This window comes from Mastomys coucha, unplaced genomic scaffold (assembly GCF_008632895.1).
Source record: "Mastomys coucha isolate ucsf_1 unplaced genomic scaffold, UCSF_Mcou_1 pScaffold22, whole genome shotgun sequence".
NCBI lineage: Eukaryota > Metazoa > Chordata > Mammalia > Rodentia > Muridae > Mastomys > Mastomys coucha.
In genome coordinates, this window is record NW_022196905.1 from 98,882,737 (window position 1) to 98,891,447 (window position 8,711).

The following is an 8,711-nucleotide window of genomic DNA, read 5'->3' on the forward strand; positions in this document are numbered from 1 at the left end:
CTCTTTCAGATTTCCTTACTTTTATGCTTTCTAAGTGTGTGTCTATGTGTGAGTGTTTGCACACTTGTGAATGCAAGTATCCTCAGTGGCCAGCAGAGGGCATTGCATCCCTTGGAGCTGAAGTTACTGGCATTTATAAGCTACCTGATGTGGGTGCTGAGATTAAACTCTGGTCCTCCTGACTGAAGCAGGTGCCCTTAACTGCTTAGCCATCTATCCAGCCCCAATTTTTATGTTTTTCATGTTATCTGAACAATGACAATTCTTAGCTGTTTCCTCAAGACAAGATCTGGCCCACCATACAGTGTTAATGAAATGTTTTTCCTCATAAATATAAGACAACATCCTTTAGGACAGGTGCCTTTTCATGAAGATTCAAATGGCTTCTACTAAGAAAAGTCTGGTTCAATATTTGTCAAATTGAATGAATTTGTTTTAATAATTTCACAGATGGTGTAGCAAGACCAATGTGACTCCTGTCTACTCTATTGGGTCCATTCAGTCACATCCTTTCTTGGGTGATATCATGACTGAAGCATGTAGTTTAAATCAATCTTTAAATGCACTGGATTACATGTGAACCATGTTAGCCCACTTTAACACTTCTGTTGGAGGGCAGTATCTGTGTCGGAAGCCATGGGAAGCGTGCCCTGGTGGGAAGGATTACAGGTCGCTAGGAGCACTGCCTTTTGGATCTCTAAGTTAGCTACTATGAGATTTGTTAGACAAGCGTGACCCTTGAGTGTTTTTTTTTTTTTTCCTTTTTCTTTTTGGCTCTTTGACTTTCTGGGTGACCTCTGCCCCTTTCTATCCTTCACTGTGGTGATGTCATCTGCAATGAAGACTCCAGAGCCAACCTGATGTTTGGTGGCTAATTAAATGTCTTCATTCAAAAAGGACCCAGCAGTTGGTGAGATGGCTCAGCAAGTAAGAACACTGACTGCTCTTCCGAAAGTCCTGAGTTCGGATCCCAGCAACCACATGGTGGCTCACAACCACCCGTAATGAGATCTGATGCCCTCTTCTGGTGCATCTGAAGACAGCTACAGTGTATTAAGCTGGAGTGAGCAGGCTGGAGCAAGCGGGGCTGTCCTGAGTTCAATTCCCAGCAACCACATGATGGCCTTGAGCTACAGTGTAGTCATAAATAAGTAAATAAATCTTTAAAAAAAAACAAAAAAACAAAAAGCAGGGTGGTGGTGGTGCATGCCTTTAATCCCAGCACTTGAGAGGCAGAGGCAGGCAGATTTCTGAGTTCGAGGCCAGTCTGGTCTACAGAGTGAGTTCCAGGACAGCCAGGGCTACACAGAGAAACCCTGTCTCGAAAAACCAAAAAAAAAAAAAAGTACCCAGCATCTGGTATTTTGTTACAGTAACAGAAAACAAATAAATGCTAATGCAGTAGTTCATTACTACTTTAAATTTCCAAGATTCATTGTCAAATCACAGATAATACAAACAAGTTCTAGTTTTTAAGGAAAATAATTTCATTTAAAATGAAATTATTTAAGATCCTGAAATCAAGAAATATTTATTCGGCCAAAAATAGTCATAAGGCTTGATTTAATTTTTTTAAACAGATTGTTAGTTCTTAGATCAGGAAGTAAGGGAGTGACATTGCTTTATGATTAATTTTATTTAATATGCTAATACGAGGGAAACAATGACACTTCTGATTGAGTTATTTGGTCAAATAAAACTATCGTGATACAAATTCCTGCAGCCCTCATTCTGTAGCAGGGGAGCCCTGTCCTGACTGACTTGGAGCAATTCTGCTGTTAACACAGCATTTATTTTCTTCTATAGAACTTGCAGCATTCTATAGCCTACATTTTTGGTTCTCTCTGGACTTAGTCTGTAAAATCCTAGAGGGCAGGGACCTTACTCTTTTCCTCATGGCTACTCCTAGGTACATTCTATAAGGCATGCACAGTTAGTATCTACCAAGTGTCCTGTGGAGAAAAGAATGAATGAATGGATGAATGAATGAGTGAGTGATTTGTGAATGAATGAATGTGTGAACTAATGAACTAAAACTTCAAAGCTGAAACTCCCATTTAGAATCATTGTGTGGTCTCTATTTTCTAAATGTGTAAGATAACAGTTAAAAGGTGAAAACCGAGCCCATCGATCGGTGGCGAACCTCATATCTCCTAATAAATCGATTCATTTTATTGAATTGTGACTGTGAGTTTATGTCAGTCAAATCTTTCGAGAGTGTCTAATAATCTGATTACACAATGGCTGTGTATTTATTTCTGTGAACATAATGGAAAGGCCTTTTAGAATTTTCATACAAGTGAGATAGTTGTAGAGTTGTAATAGAATTTTATGCTTATAACAAAATCAGTATTTCGGTACCTTCAAAATTACACCATCATTTAATGTCCAAATCCTCATGACAGGGCATAAAGCAGATAACAATCAATAAGCATTGGTAATTGTGAAGTCTGCAAGTTGATACCACAAAGTCATCAGATGCATTTGAGGAGGGAGAAATAACGTATTAGCAAGCAGAGTCTTCTACTATACACAATCGTGCGAGAAAACCTTTCTTTCCTGACCCCCACAAAAGACAGACATTAGCCTGGGACATGAGGACGCCTGGTGAGCAATATACAACCCCTGCTTGACTTCTAAAGTAAAGTGGCCTCTAAATTCAGGAGATACAAACAGATTTCACTTTAAAAACAATGCCTCAGACACAACTGCGGTTATTATCTTATTACTTCATGCTTATAGATGGAGGGATGGCCATCAGCGCATTATTGAGGCAGACTAGCACACAGTAGGTAAAGCACTTCAAAATCGCTATCAAGCTCCACATGGATGCTGAGGACGGGGACTACTAAGAGTCCTGTAAGGCCGTTGCTAAGCGAGGCTTGCTTATCGTCTGTTTTTCAGGGACAGAGGTCATGTTCCCCCTTTGGGAAAGGGGGCCAAGCATGGAGGGAAGCAGACCCTTTGTTGAGACAAGCCTCCATGCTCCTTTTGTACTGAGTTTCAAGTTTCCAGTGTGCCTCACCACTTTCAGAAAGGGAAAGCTGGGAAGAAAAATAGAAATGTAATATGTGTTATTATATTTTAATGCGATGGTCTACTTTTTCTGTTTGTAGTTATTGAAGTTTTTGTCTTCCTTCATTAAACATTTAATAAATCACCACCAGCATATGACAGATTTTAACCATAACACAAACAGCAGGCAGCGGCGGCGGCGAATGACTCAGTTCATATAGGCATACAGTGCCAGAGTCTACAGCACCCTGCCCTGAAGGCGTCAGCAGAGCGACCAATGGAAGTGAGGCTGCTTCTCCCACAAAGCCTCAAAAATAAGTTTCCTTCTTTTATCTTCCTACAAATCAATTGGAGCCCTTACAGCAAAATCCCATAAAATAACTTCAAACACCACTTCTTAGTCTAAAAATTTGTATTATGGCTATAACTCTTTGAAGTTTTATGACTGAAGTTTGGAGAAAAATGATTTAAGTGTTATCTGCTAGACATCAGAGCTTCAAAAATTCTCTCAGTTTTTCTTGACACATAAACTGCTACCCACTGTATGTTTTTTAGTACTTGTTTCCTTGCCTTCACCCCTAACCCAGTCTGCTGGATAAAGGTTATTTAGCTGTAGTTTATACAGTTGAATTAATAATCTATAGAGGTCTGCCAACTTGTAATTGATAATCTTACTTTTTCAAGCATTTTTTCCTTCATTCTACTAGATGTATTTTTTTTAATAGAACCTTTAGAATCCCAAGCATGTGGACTTTAACTTTTAGAAATCATTATGCAACATGTAAAACACAAGGCAGAGAGGTGCTGTGATTCCAGCTGGAGGTTAAACGTTACAAAGAGAAAACAGGAAAGTTTCTTGGTACAAAACTCCTCTGCGCACGGAGAGGATGATAAGAGGGTGTAAGGACCCGAGATGCCTCCTTCAAGGGGTACAAGCTTATCAGGCCTCCTCCACATCAGTACAAACCTTTGAGAGATTCCATGCCCATCAGCACTCTCTGGAGCACTCTGATGAGCATCAGCATGCTCATCAGAACTGTAGTCATCTGCCTTTCTTTTTTAAAAGGCACAGAGAAAGTTTAGTTTGGAAAACATCAGGTTCCATTCCACCACCTCTTGGTGGAAACCTATCTCATGACAGCTAGCTACATAGTGTGGCGTTTATAAAAATTAATAATTGGCTTTAACTAATTAATATATAATCCCTGGCCTCAACAAGTGATCTTGAACTCAATCCACAGAGAATCCTTTGACTTCTAAAAAAGTTGTACTTATTTTTATGTGCAAGTGTATTTTGCCCTCTGAGGTTAGAAGGTATCGAATCCTCTCAAGCTGTAGCCACAGGTAGTTATTAGCTGTCATGTGGGTTCTGAGAGCTGGGAATTGAACTCTGGTCCTTTACAAGAACAGTAAGTGCTCCTGACTGGTAAGCCATCTCTCCAGGACCTCTTCAGCTTTTAAAACCTCATTCTCTCTCCCTGAAGAATATTTTGAGTGAGTCTTTGTTTTAAAACAAAACAAAACAATATGCTGTTGCTGATCATGGAGGCACATGCCTTTGATTCCAGCACTCAGGAGGCAGAGACAGGAGAATTTCTGGACTACATAACAAGTTTCAGGCCAGCCCCACACTATATAAAGAAACCCTGTCTCAGAAGGAATTGTTAAAATATACATGGTATTGTGTAGAGTCCAAAGTAAATGACTATAACCAATGTAGGTTTTTTTTTTTTGTTTTGTTTTGTTTTTGTTTTTTTGAGACAGGGTTTCTCTGTGTAGCCCTGGCTGTCCTGGAACTCACTCTGTAGACCAGGCTGGCCTCGAACTCAGAAATCTGCCTGCCTCTGCCTCCCAACTGCTGGGATTAAAGGCGTGTACCACCACTGCCCAGCTTCAATATAGGTTCTGAAATGTCATTTTCTGTTTATTGTTATCTAGCTTTGATCAAAAACTCTAGGTCATGGCAGCTTGCCTTCGTCGGCGCCTTTTAAATGCTGGTGCGCAAGAAGACCGGAAGCTGTCTGACTCAGAAAGATAAGCTCCACATGCTTCCCCACGGTGAACTGTGGCCATAAAGACGTGAGGTAGGAGGGAAACTGGCTGGGAGAGGAAAGGAGGGTGCTAAGGGCCACTGTCCAGCATGAAACAACAGATCAAAAACACTGTATACACGTACGAAATGTCATGCTGCCGCTTCTTTTGTACAACTACTACAGATGCGCAATTTTCCAAAGCAATCAAGGAGCCTGTACCACAGAACTGTTCCATGTCCTAGAAAGGTTTCACTGTGGTAAGACTGAGGCGTTGGTGACTTTAGCATGGACTGAACTCGTCATCCCACCTCAGGTGACAGCAGCAGGCAGCTTTAAAGAACTAGGGAGCAAGCCTGGAAAGCATACAGCTCTAGTCTCAAACTCAGCAAGGATTTATAAGGTAGAGCGAGAATAAGAGTGAGGGAGTGAGGGGAGAGGGAGGGAGAGGGAGAGGCAGGGCAGATGGAAAGAGGGTAAAACGGGCAAAGGAAAGAAGGAGGAGAGGGAAGAAGGAGAGAGGGAAAGAGAAAGGGAAGGAGGGAGGAAGGGCAAAGGAAGAGGGGGAAGGAGAGATGAAGAGGGGACAGGGAGGGAGGGAGAGGGAGGGAGAGAGAGGACGGGGGAGGGAGAGGGGAGAGGGATGGATGGACAGAGGGAGGGAGGGAGAGGAGGGGGAGGGGGGAGAGATGGATGGACAGAGGGAGAGAGAGAAAGACGGAAGGAGGGGGGACAGAGAGCAGGGGAGGGGAAGAGGGAGAGAGGAAGGGGGAACAGGGCAAAGGAGGGATGGGGAGAGGGAAGGAAGGAAGGGAGAAAGGGAGGGAGAAAGGGAGCCATGAGAAAGTAAGAACAAAACTAAACTTATGGAGGACAGATATAGGAAATGGGAGATGCTGAAGGCTGAGAAAGAATTTAGGGCTCTATTTTATAAATTCAGCACATCCAGGGCAAATGCAGTGTGGGACACTGATTAAGAAAGCTATTGTTTCAGTTTACTTAGAGAATAGGCCGGTGAGTCTGTGTGCTTGGGTGTGCTGTCTGCCGGTGGGTCTGTGTGCTTCATGAAGATAGTGCCCATGGAGGCCAAGGAAGGACATCACATCCCCTGGAACTGGAGTTATGGATGGCTGGTGGCCTCCAGGTGGGAGCTGGGAATGAAGCCCCAGTCCTCTGAAAGAACAACCAGGGCACCCACCTTCTAAGCCTTCCCAGGCCTCCCATGACTCTTTTCTCTTGTTTCAGGGATGGGAAATCTAAAGGCAATACTCGCCAGATTCTTTTGCATCCGTACCGCAGGATGATGGTGTGGCTTTCAAAAGTGTGATACAACCAAATGCAACACAAAATACCAGGAAGAGAAAGATGTGGGTGGAAATGTGATCTTTGCTTATGCACTGTGAGAAAAGGGTTGAGTCACCTCTAGTGACTGGGAAAGGAACTCTGGGCCTGCCTCTGACAGACTTCATTACAGTCCCGCAGCACAGTTAGCCACTTGCCTGGGCTACTCAGCTCTCTGTCCATCCCATGAGTTCTTATGAAGTATCTCAATAAATTCCTTTCTGAGAAGCCAGAAATGCAGACTTTAGAAGGCTGCAGTGTGTGGGAGCGCAGGAGGGTAAAGTAAGTTTAAGACTAGCCTGGGCTACCTAGTAAGACCTTATAAAAATCAAAACCAAACAAAAAGTAACAACCCAAACACTCATTTTTCTTCTTTATTTTGGGTAGGGTGTCGCCATGGCTGGCCTCAGTCTCATATACATGCTCCACCTGCCTCTGCCTCCTGAGTACCACCTTTCTCCTCTAAGTACTAAGTGAATTATGAAGCTTGCTATAACACGCCTGACTGAGCTGTCAGGCTTTCGTTTTCCTTGTTACACAAGCAGTGTATGTGAACTTCCTGTTGCAAGTGTATAGGAACAAAAATACAAGAAAAAAAATCAAAATGCAAGGGATATGAAAATGGAACTTAAGCAAAACATCAAAACTTTCTAATGTGTTTTGAATATATATTAGTTGAAAGTGTGGGTATTCTTTTGAAGAATCACTCTCTAAGACACAGAAAAGCTGGGAGCAATGATTCTGGAAAGGGAAGTTGGGTCTTAACTCCACTTCTTCGGGTTAGTTGATATATATGAGATAGATAGATAGATAGATAGATAGATAGATAGATAGATAGACTGATAAATAGTTGACAGACAGATAGATAGGCACACAGATGATAGATGATAGATAAATCAATAGATAGATAGATGATAGATAAATCAATAGATAGATAGATGATAGATATACAGACAGTTGATAGATGATAAACATATAATAGACTAATCTATAATGTATACACACACATATACCTTCATACACACACACACACATACACTTTCATGTATGTAGGATTTGGTTAAGAACTAGGAAACCTGTGTTTGTCAAGGCTGTCTTCTCAGAAGTGTGTTGACTGTTAATGTACATTCTTCATGGGTGATGATGTCATTTCTACATGGAACTGTGTCGGAGCAGGAATATGGAAATTTCTTCAAATCCAGAGACCCAAATCTGTCACAAAGAGGGTTACTAAGGATGGCCCTCCAGAAGGGCAAGCAGTCCTAAGCATAGGTTTTTACCTTAGAGGAGCCTCCCTCCCCTGTGACAATTCTGTTACACTGACTGAAGGACCAGGGAAGAATTGAAGAATTGGTGGGGTTTCTGTCCATAGTGTGTGATCTACATGAATGCAAAATATTTACATACATGAAATAAAGATAAATACTTCTAAAACTATTTGAGGGACTGGAGATATTGTCATCAAGATCACACCCAGCTCTTGTGAAGAATCAGCACAGAATCAGTGTAGACAGAAGTCAAGCAAGCATGTATCACTAGAGCTGAGTACTGGCAAGTGTCCCAAGGAAGGCTTCACAGACAGGATGGCCAAGGGTACATCTTCGGCTCTGTTTACATTAAGGAATGTGGGAAAGTGCAGTCCAGGAGATACTCAGAAGAAAGGACAGGGAAGACTGGCGTCTGTCCCTTCCTTCTTTTAGAGTTGAGGAAAGTTGAGGCTCAGAAAAATTAGTGTCCCACAGCAAGTCCTAGATGACCCAGGACACCACTTAACCCTCAGAGCAAAAGCCAGTGTATATGAGTCACAAAAGATAAGGCGTAGAGAGCTTCAGAGTAGGAATCGATGATGTTCGCACACAGGGAGTCCAAGAATAAACATAGGAAGACAAGCCCCTCCACAGTCATCAGCACGTTCACATGTTTATTGAGAATTTCCGGAAAGCTGTTTCCTTATGTTGGAAACCAAAACTATACTGGAAAATCTAAAAATGGGTAGGCATATTGAAAGTGATGAGTAGTAAAGATACTGTGTGTGTGTGTGTGTGTGTGTGTGTGTGTGAGAGAGAGAGAGCATGTGTATGTGTGTGAGTGTATGTGTGTGAGTGTGTGTGTATGTATGTGTATGTGTGTGAGTGTATGTGTGTGAGAGTGTGTGTATGTGTGTGAGTGTGTGTGTATGTATGTGTATGTGTATGAGTGTATGTGTGTGAGAGTGTGTGTATGTGTGTGAGTGTATGTGTGTGAGAGTGTGTATGTATGTGAGAGTGTGTGTATGTGTGTGAGAGTGTATAGATTGTGTATGTGTGTAAGTGTATGTGAGTGTGT